Below are 16620 nucleotides of genomic sequence, written 5' to 3' on the forward strand. Positions count from 1 at the left end.
CTAGACTATAGACTAGACTATAGACTAGACTATAGACTAGACTATAGACTAGACTATAGACTAGACTATAGACTAGACTATAGACTAGACTATAGACTAGACTACAGTTTAGTACATAAACTTATATAAAGTCTTGTAATTTTTTGAACAAATGGACTGAAATTTAAAAGTCTAGTATAAGTGTAAGTTTAAATATTTTTAAAATTTAAATTTTGTATCACACTGTATTTAATAATGATAATTATAATATGTTTAATAACATCATTATCATCGCCAAAAAAAAAAAACGGAAATATTGTAGCTAAAGAGATTTACACAAATATTCCTTCATCCATACAATACGTCACTGACCTAACCTACTATGAACAAAATTAAATATAGAACAAACAGGCTAAAAATTAAAAGAAAATAGCAAAAATAAAACAACAACAATACCACAAATAAAAATAGGGAAAATATTAAAATGTATACAAAAAAAGAAAAATTCATAAATTTTATATGAAGAAGCAAATAATGAAAACAAACAAAAACATAAATACTCCAACAAATATAACGGTATACAGGGAGAATAATAGAGAGAATTGATTTTTTAGAGAGAAATAACTGTAATAGATTTTTTTATAAAAGCACGTGCTGGAAAGAGTTTCAGAGAAAAATTCCCTTTTTGTAACAAACAAATGGATGCTGTTTGGGGAAGCTATAGGTAACAGTTATAAAATAATAAGATGCAGCTGAAAAAGAGAGGGAGAGAGAAGATTTATGAGTGATAAACAGCTGTTGGTTTTGCAGAAATAGATTTAAGTGTGTGATAGTTTAATGTTGGAGTAAGCTTCATTGTTGATGTTGTACAGGTTTTTCTTTAGAGGATGCTGTGTGGATTGTATTCTTTTGGACTGTAAATGATTCTTATTGTAAAAATATGTATGTTTTGGCGATGTGTGTGTGTGAATGCTGAACTTTTGTATACATTATGGAAAAAAGTGTTACGATGCTGTGAAAGACGAAGCTTATATTAGTCTTCGCGTGAATTTTACACGTAACGGTTGCCAATAACGCAAGAATTTTACGAAAATTTCAAATTTCGTTTAATATACTATAAGTAAAGTGTGTAAAAGTTTTTTTCACCAAAAAAAATATATATCGAGTCCGTTTTTTCTTTCTTTCTTAAAGCCTATCATATTAAAGATTTATATATAATTACGTGCGTGTGTTTAAGAATTTAAGGTTTATAAAAATAAGGCAAAAACAAACCGTGAGTGGTAATAAGCGTATTACAAAAAAATATATATGTATATCATTGATTCGCCATTAAAAAATTATTTCACAAAAGAAAGCAAAATAAGATAAAATAAAGCGATTAATACAGTCATTATATCACCTTAATCCTTTTGTAATTAAATCATTATTTTAACATATAAAAGCGAAAAAAAAACAACAGTTTAATGTTTAAAAAGTTTATCGATGAAACGACGTTAGTTAAGGTAACGTGATGTGAAAAGGGCTTAAATAAATATAAAATTTTAAACAAGAAAATTTATGCTGAGAAAAAGGAAAGCATATAAATAAAAATATTATTAAACGAGGAATATATGTAGAAGTATTAGTTAACAAATATAAAAAAATTTTCTAAACATTTTTTATTAAAATATGTATGAAAATAGTGTTTACATTCAAAATTGTACAAGTGATTGGTTAGTGTTTTAAAGTGCCAAAATATACTGAAAATTACGAAAAAAAAAGAATTTTGTAGAAACTTTAATAAAGCAAACTAAACAATAGGTGAGCTTACTATTTCTTTCTCCTATATTTAAAACAGTGTGAAAATTTTCGCTTATTTTTATTGATTTTTTTTCTAATAACTATGCAATTTTTAAAATAAACAAAAATTTATTATTATTTTTTTGGATAATTTTCCTTTTAAATTACATTTGCTATTTTAACCTAAATTTTTAAGCTGCCAAAAATGTTGCTTATCAATTTCTTTCATTTTCTAAATAAAAATTACTTTTATATCTTTTAATGAATCACTTACATCTCGAGTGCAGTTGATGAGTTCAATGCCGCCATATATTGCTGCTGCAAAAAAACCCCTTTGTAACCCTGTTCCTTGTCTATGGCCTGATTTTTCTTGCTAAGGCAAGTTTTAAACCATTTTCTTTTAACTTTTTTCCGCGCTTTTTATATTGCTCCGAAAGGCTCTCAGGACGAGTAAATAATTTATTTTCTTTTCTATTTTCATGTTTTTATTCTATATACAAAGCAACAACAAACAAATATAATGAAGACAAAACTCTAAACACACAAGACAGAAAAAACCTGATAAATTGCCAACATATGGTTTTCTAGACTTGTATGTCAGTTTTGACATACGACAGCAAATGAAATCCTTTTTTTCTAGCCTTTACTAGGAAATTTTTATATAAAATTTTTGTTTTATAATGTTTTTTTCTTGTTTTCTTTTTTCGTTTCATTTTCTAGTTTAAAGTTTGTCCTGATTTCCTCAAAGTTTTTTAGAGCATATTATTGTTAATTTGTCAAAATATTATGAAAGTGTGCCTGTGAAAAGTAGCAGAAATTTTAAGTACCTTGTCTAGTTTTTGCTGAAAGAAGATAGGAAAACCTAAATAGGAATTTTTTGAGCAACTAGTTTTTTTGGTTGTTTGTTTGTTATACCCACACAGTTTGTTAGTTGCTAGTAAGAATTTTCTTTTTTTTTTTGGCAAAGCAATAGTTTTGCTTTAGCTAACGAATCTTTTAGTTTATTTTAAAGGAATTTTTTGTTATTGCAGGAAACGAAAATACTCTAGGGATAGAGTATTGACAACAGAGTATTAAATTTTGTTAGTGATTTTGTAATAATTTTAAAATTTATTTAATGTTTAACGATTTTGCAGGTTGCATAAATTTAAATCTCTGTTTAAGGTCATTCGTGGGCATATGCAAGTAATTATGATTGTTGTGATAAGTGAAAAATTAAAGACAATTTCTACAAATTCGTGTTTTTTTTAATGTAAGTTCTTTGTTAAAATATTTTCGTGTGTTTTCTTAGGTAAAGAAAATAAATTATCTAAATTTTTGAAAATAAAATCCCAAAAAGAAATACTATGGCCAATTTAATTCAATCTAGTCCATATATTTACAAATTTTAGAACAATTTTAGAATTTTAAATCTGCCACATATTTTGGCAGAGAAAAAAACATGGTTGTGGTAACCTTGTTCAACATATTATGGTTAAATTATGATTGTAACCTAAATATATTATGGTTATTGTAACAATTTTAAAATTTCATATTATGATTAAACGCAGTGGAAATATCTTATCATGTCATATATAACATGACTACATTATGAAAAATATCGAAATCAAATTTCTTTTGATTACTAAATCAGTAAAATTACAGTTTCTAAATAGTAAACACGATAACAAATCTAAATTTGATACAAAGTGAAATACTTATACAAATAATGTTATAAACCAAATGAGAATTATATCAAATCATTTTATTGTCGCGCAAAACAACACACACAAAAAAAAAATATGTATGGGGTGTGTGAATAAAGTTGTTTTGTAGTTGTACTTACAGACATAGAACAACATAACAAATAATGGTTATTTATAACAACATAACATACAATGGTTATACAACATATATCAACTTAACATATAATGGTTATTTGTAAGTTTAAATGGTTTTGGGAAACTTAATATGTTTACATCGTGACAATAATTTAGTTATTGAAAAAATATTTTTTTTTGCAGTAAATCATACTCAAATTTATAAATGCCATGATCATGAAAATGATCACAGTAATAACAATATTGTTTGAATAGAATTAAAATAACAATAATATGTTTTCGATAACAATATATTGTTAAAGTGAACATAGTTTCGTTATAGAAACCATGTCAAACTATGATTTTTCTCTGCGTGTAGAAGTTCTGATAAATATTTTTTTTTGGATTTTTCTGTCTTCCTTAAGTGAACAACCGATATATACACATATAGTATCGTTTTATAAAATAAAATAACGTTATTCCGAAAATTTTAGAACAAAAAGTAGGATTTTGAACATGACCTTCTCCGATTTCGATGAAACTTTGTACACACATTTTTCGTGTAATTACGAAATTACGGTTGTTTGATATAAACTTTTCTGGGCTTTTTAAAATATCCTTGACTGAAGGACGTTTTTTGATATCATTATCCTTATGTTATAACTATAATATTTTAAATAAAATATGATCAAGCTAAAAGACATTGGATTTCATTAGGGCCTAAATTGATTAATATTGGATAATTTTTTTTTAGAAAATAATAAGAGCAATAAGACAATTGAACGATTTTTAAAAAAAAAATCTTAAGAAATAGCCACTGAAAATAGGAACAAGGGACTCCCCTTTATAGGATTTTTTTCAAAGTGTTTCATATAGAAATTTAGGTATGATGCATTTTTTTAAAATTCTGAGAGTAGGCTTGGTCTTAAGTTTTTATATTATTTAAATTAACTCAAAATATAATAAAAATGAAATTTTAATTTAAAAAATATATTAATGTAATGAATTTAACAATTTAGATGATTTTTGCTAAGACCAATAGGTGAAAAGTTACACTCATCTAATGAAAATGCTTTTATGACTAAAATGTACAAAACAAAATGTACACTGGCAATTCTTAACCGATCGAGCTGAAAATTTGTGTCTGTCCTACTATCCAATAGAACTAACCTTGGTGCAAGGGTTGCTCTTTTGTCTTACTGACTACTTATGAATTATTAGAATATATTTTGAATAAATAACTAAAAATCCAAACAAAAAAAAAAAAAAAAAAAAACACCAAATTAAAAGGTTAATTAAATCAATTACAAATTTATAAAAAAATTTCAAATCCTCCCTTTTGAGTGCAAAATTGATCTACTGACGTTAGATAATTTGAGAAATAAGATGGTAAAGGAAAGTTTACCATTGAAAACTTTTTTGTGATTTTTGTACTAGTTCATTTCCTGCAGGGATTTTACTTCATTTTGCTTTATTTTAAATTAATTTAATAAATATTTTTCATTTACTCTGTGACTTTTTAAAAAAACTTTAAAAATATATAAAATATTTTTGTAATTTATAAGAATAATTTCAAAAATATTTTGTATGACAACTTCAAAAGAATTTTCAACCTCAACTGTGATTGACCTTGCTTTTTTGATGTTTAGTAACTATTTGTGTCAAAATATTTTAATTGCAAAATTATGTATTAAAAGTAAATTTCATTGTGTTTTTTTACATCTACCAACAAAATTAAACTTTTTTTTAAAAAAAGTTTCATCATATTAACTTTCTAAATTTCTTAACTTTTTAAAAATATTCTCTTCATCTTTTTTCCTCAAAGCTCGAATGACCTTGTGTGGAGGTAGAGAAAAAAAAGAACAACCTTTTTTCTCATTATATGCTGCAAAAGAAAAAGAAAGTTTCCATAATAAAATTTTCGGTCAAAATATTTGATATTTACATACAACAATGAACAAAAAAAGGAAAAATTTAAAATATTTTTAACTTTGTTGAAGAAAAAAAATATATTTTTACAGGAATACAGTAAATTTTAAGCCTTTTGTGTTGCAGAAATTTTAAGCCCCTTTAGACAAATGGAATTTAATAAAACTTTGAAATTTATTTTTTCGCTACTTGTTTTTTTTATTTTTAGAAATTCATGCTAAATAACACTTAAAAATTATATATGTATTTTGGGAAAATACTCAATGTTTATTGATCTCTTTTGAAAACCTTTTGTTTTTTTCATTTATTTTTGCGGGGGTTAGCTGTATAGTGTAGGGAGTAGGTGAAGCTTAAACATAGTATTATCCTTTTGTAAAAATTATTCAAATTATATTATTTTATACCTTAATTTCGTTTATTCGTTACGAGAAATATAAACTTTTTTTATTTCTTCTTATGGTTTTATGGTTTTATTTTTATTCACAGCAAAATTTTTATATATATTTTGTTGGCCCCTTTTTTTTTCATTTTGGCTGTAAGTAAATTCACCTGAGATTTTTGTTTTAACTTTTTTCCCTTCTTCCTCTGTGTGTAAGTGTGTAATGGTATTTGGTTGGTGGCTCGGCTGATCGTGGAGTGTGAAGTGCCCTTAAAGAAAGTTTATTGATTTCATTTAAAATACCCATATTGACTTTACAACAAATTATGTTTTTAAAAATTTAGTTAAAATCATTACTCTTTCAATTAGTAAGGGTTACTTACATAACTTCTGGTTTGCATTGTCAAGTAAAAAAAAAACTTCATACACTCAGCTCTACTGGGTAAATTCTCTCGTGTGTTTGTCTTTTGTCCTTCTGTCATAAAATGATTGATATCTTCAATCAGATAAATTCATTTATTATTGCATTTCAATTTCATACAAAAGCTGCTTAATATCGTTCTTTTTCTTTATTTTATTTTTTATTATATCGGTAATTTGTTTACCAAAAAGTACGCTCTGTATACTTTGTATAAATATTAAAATTGTTGTGAAAACCTAAAGAAAAAAAGCTATAAAAACAAAAGTCTCTTTTCAAAAAGAAAATGTAAATACTTGTGAAGGATAGGTATATTGAGAATCAATTAAGTTCTCTTTTGGCTGAATATTATAAGGATGTGCACTTTAAATGATTAATTTATATAAGTATTTACATGAAGAAAAAGTAAAAATGACAAAGAAAGGTTACTGCAGTTAAATAAAAATTAATTAATTAATTTGGCAATGAAAGTTCTTTATTAAGAAGTACAAATGGAAGTTTATGCGTATGTTGAATAATATTAAAATTTTGGTCAAGGTTTTTTTGTATTTGTTTGTCTGTCCGTCCATCCGTCCACCTATCTTGAGGGCTAAAATTTATTTTTTTTCGGTTTCGCTAAATCACATACTAATTTTAATTATATTCTTCTCACATTAGTGTAAAACTTCAAACACGTTCAGGCTACGTTAAAAAAACTGAAATATAGAAAATAAAAAATTCTCAAAGGAAGTGCGCTGTAAGATCACTTTGACCAACAAAAGATATTAGGTTTTGCATACATAACTTCTATCAAGTTGTTTGTACTAACTTTATTTGATTTGAGATTTTTTAGTGTATGTATGTATACATTATCAATTAGTTTCAAAAAACTAATTAGTTCTTTACTAACACAGGACAACGATTAAAAAACTTTTCAATAATTTTCTCTAGTCCTGATTTCGTGCTGATTTCGTCAATTTTAAAATATCATATTATGATTAAATATCAAAATATTTTTATTTACCATAATATTGTTTGTTATACACGACTATATTATGATCCAATGTGATCAAAATGTTGTTAAAAAATATGTATCGAAATCAAATTTATTTTCATTACTGAATCAGTAAAATTAAAGTTTCTAAAAAGACTGTATATTTGAGTCCCAAATGTAAAATTCTGTAATTTTTCAGAAGTTTCGAATAAAGGTTGTCTCTCAAAAAAAAAAAAGAAACTGTTACCCTTCAAAGGGCAGTTTAAAAAATCCAGTTTCAAAATTTCACCAATTTTGTTAAGGAAATTTTAAAATTTTACGGAAATGTCCATATGAAGGAAATAAAAAAATTAAAAAGAAAGAAATATGTTCAATATCTTTATAATTATATAAAATGTTCGAAATATATGAACAAAATATTTAATATCATTTTGGGTGATAGAAAATATCAGATTCGGTTGCAGCACCTAAAAATAACCAAAGATATTGAAGTCATTTCACATTAAGTAAGATAGATAAAATCGCCCTTACAGATATTCCCAATTTTCAACCTTTTTGGGGTTAATTCGTTTTTGATTTAAAAAACTCAGAATATTTCTAAAAAAAAATTCATTGCAATAAATAACATAATCAATATTGTTGTGAAATTTAAAAAAAAACTATTTATTTTTAAAATAACTTAATGAGAATTATAAGTAAGTGTCTGAATTCATGTATTTTGCGTTAAGTATAAATAGATTGGATTAAATAAGAAATGTTATTCTGTTAAATCATTTTTGCTTTTGTTTTATTTAATCAAACCCAATGTGTTATTATCTAGAATCGTTTTTAATATCTAGGATGTTTCATGCTAAAGCTAAAAAAATTTAAATAAATTTAATAATAAATTTTACTTCCTGTGCATTAAATTCACAGCAGATCTAGAATAAGAAATATATTCATATTTATTAAATTAATATCAATTGTTTTCTATATTTAAAATACATAAGTAATTGAAAACTTTAAATGGCTGTCGGTTATTATTATAACAATAATATATCTTTGTTATTTTTATTTCAGTTAGAAAGGCAATATTATATTATTGTATGGATTTTGCAATAAATAAATTAAATTATTTTTTAAACAAATTTAGCATAAAATTTTAAACTTATTATTATATTAAAAGGAAAACATATATTATTGCAACTAACATTTGTTTTTATTTTATTCAGTAAATCAAACAAATAATTTTCTAGAAAACATACTTACAAATATAAGAATCAATTATTTATTAAGTTTTTAATAAAAGTTCAGAGAAAAAAAAAATAGATTTAATAAAAATTATTATAGAATTAATAATACATTGAAAAAAATATATATAAATACATGTATGCATGTAAAAACAATATGCTCTCTTAAATGCTTATTAAATATATTGTTATTATTATTTTTTATATGTTTTTTGTAAGGGCAACTATGTAAATAAGTTTTAGCGGGAAAAAAATATTTAAATGCTATGGAAATTAATTAATTATCTGTTTCAAGTGTAACCTGAATATTAAGTGAAGTGGAAAATTTTTATAAAATTTATGATTGTTCAATTAAATTCAAATAGTTTAATGACAGGATCGGCGGAGATAATATGAGAGAGATTATCAAAACTATAGCCTTGAAATGTTTTCATAAATATAAAAATATTTTTTTTTTTTCATAAAACAACTTTGTAGTTTTGGAATAATTACACATTCTTATCCTCACATATAATTCTCGTTTAGTTAAAAATATTTTTGCAATAAGTAGTTTATAATAAATAATATCACCGTATATTTTATATAAATTTTTACATATGTGTTTAAATGTATGACACGTGTTTATGTAATTAAATTCTCTTCTGAAATGTTCTGATTTTGATATTAATTCCATTTTCTAAAATCAATCTTATTTTTCGCAAATTAAGTATACATTGTAGCTTAAATCAAATGGATTTTTTTTGTCTTCATATTTCGTAAGATTCATTACTTAATAAGCTAGAAAGTAATCATGGAATCACTTGGAAGCTAATTACTATTGGGGTGAATAACTAATTATTTTTGTTGTTCGACTAGGTTCTAATAATATGTACCTACCTTGAATAAGTGGTTACTTATTTATTACGAATAAACCTACAAATATGTTATGTGGTAGCTAGTTATTTTGGGCCCATTTTGCAAGAAATAAAAAAATTCTCAGTCGGGATTTGAACCCAGGCATTCAGTTGTTGCCTATGTTTCTCACTCCAGAGCTCCATTAACATGTTGCTTTTTGTAATTTTGAGAACGTTTTTTTTTTGATTTTTCTTAGCAAAAATTCGGTAATGGGTTGTTCTTACATAATCACATACAATAACTATTACATACCGTCTGCATTACTTAGAAGTATTCTAGTAATGACTTCCTTTAAATCTGATATAGAAGTACTTTATTTTTTACTTTATCATTTTGTTTGTACTTTTTTTATTTGCGTGTTAAGATTTGTACTTTTTATTTACCATGTTCTTAATCTCCTATTTATTGACGAACTGTTTACATTCCTAATTTTAGCCGTTAACAGTGTTAAATCTGGTATAAAATAAAAACTAAATGATTACAACAAAAAAGGATCTAGTTCATACAAATATATATTAATATGTACAATATTTCGTTGATAGTTTTGGGGATAGTTTCATTTTGCACATGTCTCCGTAATTTTTAGAGTGATTTTTGCATCTTTAAGTAGAAAAGCCGGTCTCGGATCCACAAGATAACAGAAGTCATTATATAATTGATTTCAAAGCACACACAGATAGATAAACGGATGGATGGACATTAGGGTTTCCCGTGAACCACTTTTTAGGAAGAATGCCTCTAAAACGATGCGTTTTAATGTACTAACCAGAGAAAAAAAAACATATTTTTTCTAAAAGCGAATGAAAATCTTGATCTTAGTATAATATACTCAAAAATATTTTTTATGCAATCTTTTCGGATTTGTTTGTCGAAAATTCCGTAATTTTGAGCTTTTCAAGGGAAAAATGATTACAATTTTTTTAGTATATATCTGGTCCGCAAAACAATTTTTATTGTTTTGTTCAGCCTATTTTAAAATTTAAAAAAATTTTAAAGTAGGCTAAACCAAATGATGATCTAAAAATTACGAAAATTTTGACGATAAAAAGAAAAAAAATCATATTGAAGACCAAAAATATTCTGCAAAAAATTTAAAATTATTTTTGCCGTAATCAGTTCAAAATTACGGAATTTTTAAGATTCATTTCGATATATACTAAAATATTTTATTTCTCAAAAATTGAACTGAGGATCATTAAAAAAAATATTTTTAATTTTTCTAGTGTTTAGTACTTGAGATATTCTTAAAAAAGCTGTTTATCGGGATACTCTTTTGGACAGTCAAATAGGCACAGTTTGATCAACTCCGATATATTTACATACATATACTTATATATATACTTATTTCTATAAAAAAAAATTAAAATGTATTGATATTCGTTTTTTTAACAAGAAATATACATATGTACAAACATTTTTAATATTTTGTTAAACATTTTAATATTTAAAATTAAAAAAAATCCTATAAACTTATTAATAAGCCGCTACTGACGTTAACTGTTTAAAAACAAAACCTCAAATTAAAATAGAATAAAAAGTAAATGTTTTTGTTGGAAAATAAATATAAAAAATATAATATATTTAAAAAATATATATGAATGCATATAAATAAATTAAAAAACAACATGATGTTATAATAAAGTGTAAAGCACAACCTCATTAAGAGTACAGAATTAATTAAAAAATTATAAATTACTGGCTTTTTTCTACTTCTGCATAAAAACACAAAAACCAAAAAAAAAAAAAAACTCATAATAGCACAAACAAATACACATACTTACATACGTATACAAATAAACATATGTATAAATGGACTTGTATAATAACAACTTGACCCTAATAAACAATAATACAAAAAAAGGAAAAGTAAAAAATTGTATTTAAATGTACCATTTAACAATAATACAAAGCTACAAAAAAAAAAAACTGAAAAACAAGTAACCATTTAATTTATTTAATTAAATTTTCATTTAGCCATAGAATAAACAACATTTACAAGCTCTTTAATATACATAGTTGAAGCGAAGAGAAAAATACTAGACTTTAAAATTAAATCTTTATTTATTAGGTTACACAGTATACACTCCTTTTCCCTTTTCGATCAAAGAAAGTGAAAAAAAGAGAAATATCAGCAACTTGTAGTTCTGGGACCTGTTAGTATGTCGCATGTATTTATCAAACAAGCTTTAGAATTTTCAATGAGCGTTAGTGTCACTAAAGTTTGCAGTGTTCTTTCATTTTTACTTGTTCTTCATATACTAACGCTACTTTTGTTACAAATTTGTTATGTATGTGTTTGGTGTATAAATGTATGTATGTTGGTGTGCGTTTTTGTGTGTGCATAGAGTTGGGGTAAACCATTTCTGCGGAAACGGAAGTGCAAATGGATTTATTTGTAAAACCCACAAAAAATGTGAGAAGTAAAACAAGCAATATATACATATAAAAACTCTCGAACTCTTGCTGAAAGCACAGAAAGACAAAAACAACATATACAACATTAAGTATGTTAAAGTGGAGGAGAAGGGTGACACCAACTGAGCTGTGAACCCACTCACCATAAATGTAAGAATAACGACATTGTGTATGAAATGAATTTTTGTTTGGGTTCTGGCGCGGTTACAATTAAGGTGACCCTTTTTGGCTTAAAATATTTTTAATTTTTTTTTGTTATAAAGGTTAATAGATGTTGTTGACATTTTTGTTTATTATTTTATAAAAGGGGTTTGCATAGACTTACTTGTGGGTGGCAACATGTTTTTGTTTATGTTTCTTTTTCATATTTTAAAAATTTAAATTAAATTAAGTTTTGATAAACAAAATGCATAATGTATTAGTACTATATACAATACAAATAAATGCTTATAAGCTGCTTTCAGGACAGTTGGACACTGGAAAATGTTGTTGGGAAAATACTTTACTCTATGAAGGTATTCTGATTTCTTAACGTGGATGCTTAGAAATTTCAAATCAGTATTTCCGAGGGAATATATGTGACATTGCACCATTCTCTCTGGAAGCACTATATCCTATACTGTTATTTTGCATAATTGTATCCGTAATCCAACGTTTAGAGGAGGACAAGACTCCTCTCGTATGGGTCTGTCATATTAATAATGTTTTAAATCAGCCTCGAGTTCTCTTTCTCAGCATTTTGTTGGCCAATATTTCTGGGTGGTCTGGTACTCATATCTAGCAACGCTTTAATCGAATGCTCTTTTACACGTTTTGTCCCCTTTAAGGTAAAATGAAAGTTTATCAGCTAATTCTAATCTCATTTTCACAATCTGTTATAACAAGAATTTCTGCCTGGAAGCTTTAGGATTTCCAATTAAGATAACAAGGTCCTTTTTTAACCCAGTATAAAGCATTTTTACAGGACTTTAACCATGATATATAAGATCAGTGAAACAGGGCTTTCATAAATTTTAATTCTGACATGAATGCAGAGAATGAAAATTTTGTTTTTACTATTAACCATTTTTGAAAATAAGTCCGAACTGAATAAGCTAATATTTTCTAAAATTAAGTACAGAATATTTCACTCATCAAGTACAAAATGTAAATTCAAACTGTCGTTTACCGAGGATAGACGTGGTCTTAGAATTTAATATTGTAGACTTTTTAATATTCATTTAATAACAAAGACTTATCATTCACTACACAAACTGCTCTAAGACAGTCTGAGCATTTAAGCAGCTTTTGCAAATTCACATGTTTTAATATAAAATTAAATCGCACAATTCTCAAGCTCTGGCCTCTTTAGTTTTAAAGCCACATGAGACAAATAATATAATGAAAAATGTCATACGAAATGCAGACAATTGTATAATGAGTATGACTAAGTAAGTGAGAGAGTGTGTGTGTGTGTACAAGTGTGTACATATTGGGTTATATGCTTTGTTACTGCTCATGTTCATGTCGTGTTTTTATTACACTCACAATTCATGTCTACTTAAACTCTCACTTATCATACAATGAGAAAAACGTTACATTTGAAAATGACAAATAAAAAAACAAACAAATGTCAGATTTGAAGGTAGCAAGTGTTGTTACTATTTCTTTTGTTAAAGCATAACAGTGGCAGTTTTTCTTGCCACTGCTTGCTGTGAAGGGAAGTGCAAAAAAATATTGTTGCAATTTAAGAAAACAATTCATGTGTAATTATGTGTAATTACACAATGTAACTATTATTTGTATGGTTTTTGTTATTTTTTAAGCTTTCTTTAGTTTTTTTTTTAAGTTTAAGTTGTTTTAAAGGATTGTTATTTAAATTATCAGTTGAGGGATGTAGAATAAGATTAAAAAATCTGGATTTATTTTCTTAAATTATACGATTTTTTGTGTATTAAAGAAATATGTTCAATTTGTTCAAGTACAGTACATGTTTCGAGATATCTCAGCTTAAAGTTTGCACAAACTCATTTTTTTAAAATAACCGCTCAAAATTTGCTATTAATGTTGTCTCAAAGTGTATTTTATTGGATTTATAATAATTATTTCATTTTTTTTTGTATAAACCATATATTTCAAGTAATTTTGAGGTCAGTTTAGGATTTTAGTATTTAAAAATGTTATCCAGCATTTCAAAATAAAACAAAAATCTGAAAATTCTAACTTTCATTAAGCCACCTAAACGTATACGTACTAAATAACTTTATACATATCACTCATACGTAACAAAGTCTATTTTCAAGAGATTTTTTTAAATAAGTAAAATTTATCGTCTACGAACCCTTCGCCCTTTCATCGGTAATCCAAAGGGACATTGGACATTGGGAGGTTTTATTGGACCTTAGACATACAATGATGTTCTCCCTTAATAAGAGTGAAAATATTAATTATATAATATTACAAGACTATATACAGAAGGTATATAAGAAATTGTAAGGAACATCCTTACAATTTCATGTAGAAATACACCTCAATCGATGCATATTAATGTACTGAGTTGCACCATCAAAATTTTCAATCGCTGGTAGGGAACTAAGGGCATTATAATGCATCGTTTAAAAGGTACGAAGTATTCTACAGGACACCCTAAAGTATATTAACTGGATTACAAGAAGAAACTTCTGAACATGTCACGGAAGGCAACGACTTTTTTAACATTTTTTAGCCTATGTAATCCAACGTTTTTTTCATTAGGCCGCCAAAACGTATACGTATTTAATAACTTTTTTCCTATCATTCATACGCCATGTTGTCTTTTTAAAGATATTTTTTAAGATACTAATTTTACTTAACCTGTTATGTTTTAAATTCCAAAGCCACTAAACGTATAAGAGCTTTAAATTTTTCATACGTCATGCAGTCCCCGTGAACGACTTTTCATAGTTATGTATAGCATTTCTTTCTTGTCTAATTTAAGCCGCCTTAACGTATACGTGTTGCAAATGTTTTCCAAATTGTTCATACGTCATGCGAATTCTGCTTTTGAGAAATTAAAATTACTTAAAGTATTAAATAAATATTTAATCAAAGTTTTCTTAAAATTTAAAAATCAATTAAATTTTAAATTAACTTTATAATGAATAATTCCCAAAAAATTATAATAAATCATTTTGTAAATATGAATTTTTTATTAATTATTCTTCATAACTAATAACGAATATTTAACCATTAAAATCGCATAAAATTGCATAATTAAATATTTATAAATAAATCTTTATAGTTGAATTTAAGCTGAACTTATTTTAATTATTTGTTTTTTAAGAAATATTAATTTTCTCCTTATAAATATTTAATAAAAGTCTCTTCTTTTTGTTTTCGTTTCTATACATATTGAGAGTGTATGTATTTTGGGATTTTTGTGTACGAGTTTTTCTTCTTGGTGTGTGTATATGTGTTTTTTTTTTTTAAATGAGTTAATTATCAAGTGAAACCATTAAAACAGTTTTTTTTTGCGACATTATTCAAAATTAATTGTTTGAAAATTAAACAATGCATTTTCAGAGTAAAAAATAAGTCATACACATGCACGTGTATTTGACTTGGTATTCATTTGTATGTGTCTCCCTATATAATGTGCAACAAAATTTGTACTGAAAATAAAATTCAATTTAAAAATGTTTTTATTTGTTTTATCAGCGTTTTTTGTTTTGTATATGAGAAAAACTTAATGAAAATCTGAAATAAATGTGTGTAATTGTAGTAGAAAAAGATTGCTTTTAAGCAAATTTAATAAAAAAATATTTCATTTAAACACATATGAAATTGGATTAAAATTATGCAGGTGAAAATTCTGTGAAATATATGAGGAAATCCTAGAAAATATAGGAGTAATTTATCATAGTATTCTACTTAGCTATATTCATAAAAAATATTATAGAATGACGCCTAGATATTAAATATCAGTGAATTTTTTGGAATGAATCATGTATTGCTCGTAAAGGATATGTCTATGTGAGTTACAAATATTTAATTTACATACATATATGTATGTGTAATGATTGAAATTAATTAATTTCTAAGCACCCTTAAATTATGCTTTATTTATATCATTCTTCAACGCGCCTTGATATATGCTTTCAAAATAAATATAATTTAAAGTTTGTGATGAAAAAAAAACAAACAAATGTCAGCAATTATTCAAATTAATTTGTGGTCAAAATGGCAAAAATACAATAAAAATTTTACACAAACATAAGTTCTAAAATAACCCCAAATCATTAACAACAAGTGTGTGTTTCTTTTTTTTTCATAAAAAAAGAGTTAAATCTTCTTTTAAGCATTAAAATGTCTACAAAATATAAAATGATAGACAGCATATGTGTTTTTATGTAAAAAAAAAATATGTTAAGGGTTCGGTAAAACAAAAAACTACACACAACAACAAAATATATGTTTGTTTATGTTCTTTTTTTTAAATACTGGCTGATTACTTTTAAATTATTTTTGTGGCATAATTTTGCGGATAGCCAACATATGCATATTAAATAGTACCCAAACAGATATACAAATATACTTTATGACAACAACTACAACCAAAATAATAATAATAAAAAACAATAACAGTTACACTTTTTACATAGTGTATGTGTAGGGAAAGCAAAAAAAAAAACTTTATTACGGTAAGCCTAAAAGTATACTATATACCAAACACAAGATAGCAGTAGCAACAACAACGCAGCAAATGTATTTAATAATTTATAAAGCATAATAAAAAAATTACACTTACATTTTTACAAAAAAGAAAAATAAGTTAGTGTAGGTGTATATGTGTGCGTATTCAGTAAAAA

General features: G+C 25.5%; 1 protein-coding gene across 1 annotated transcript in view; it reads left to right on the top strand.

Moving 5' to 3' along the window:
- The first annotated feature begins 1029 nt into the window (after nucleotides 1-1029).
- The window catches only part of LOC111686939, a 360960-nt gene continuing 345369 nt past the window's right edge, over nucleotides 1030-16620 (top strand). Inside the window, exon 1 of the mRNA XM_046945546.1 lies at nucleotides 1030-1779. The gene's annotated coding sequence lies outside the window, so the exon portion shown is untranslated. The remainder of the gene's footprint in view (nucleotides 1780-16620) is intronic.

The sequence above is a fragment of the Lucilia cuprina genome, chromosome 3 (genome assembly GCF_022045245.1).
Source record: "Lucilia cuprina isolate Lc7/37 chromosome 3, ASM2204524v1, whole genome shotgun sequence".
Lineage (NCBI taxonomy): Eukaryota > Metazoa > Arthropoda > Insecta > Diptera > Calliphoridae > Lucilia > Lucilia cuprina.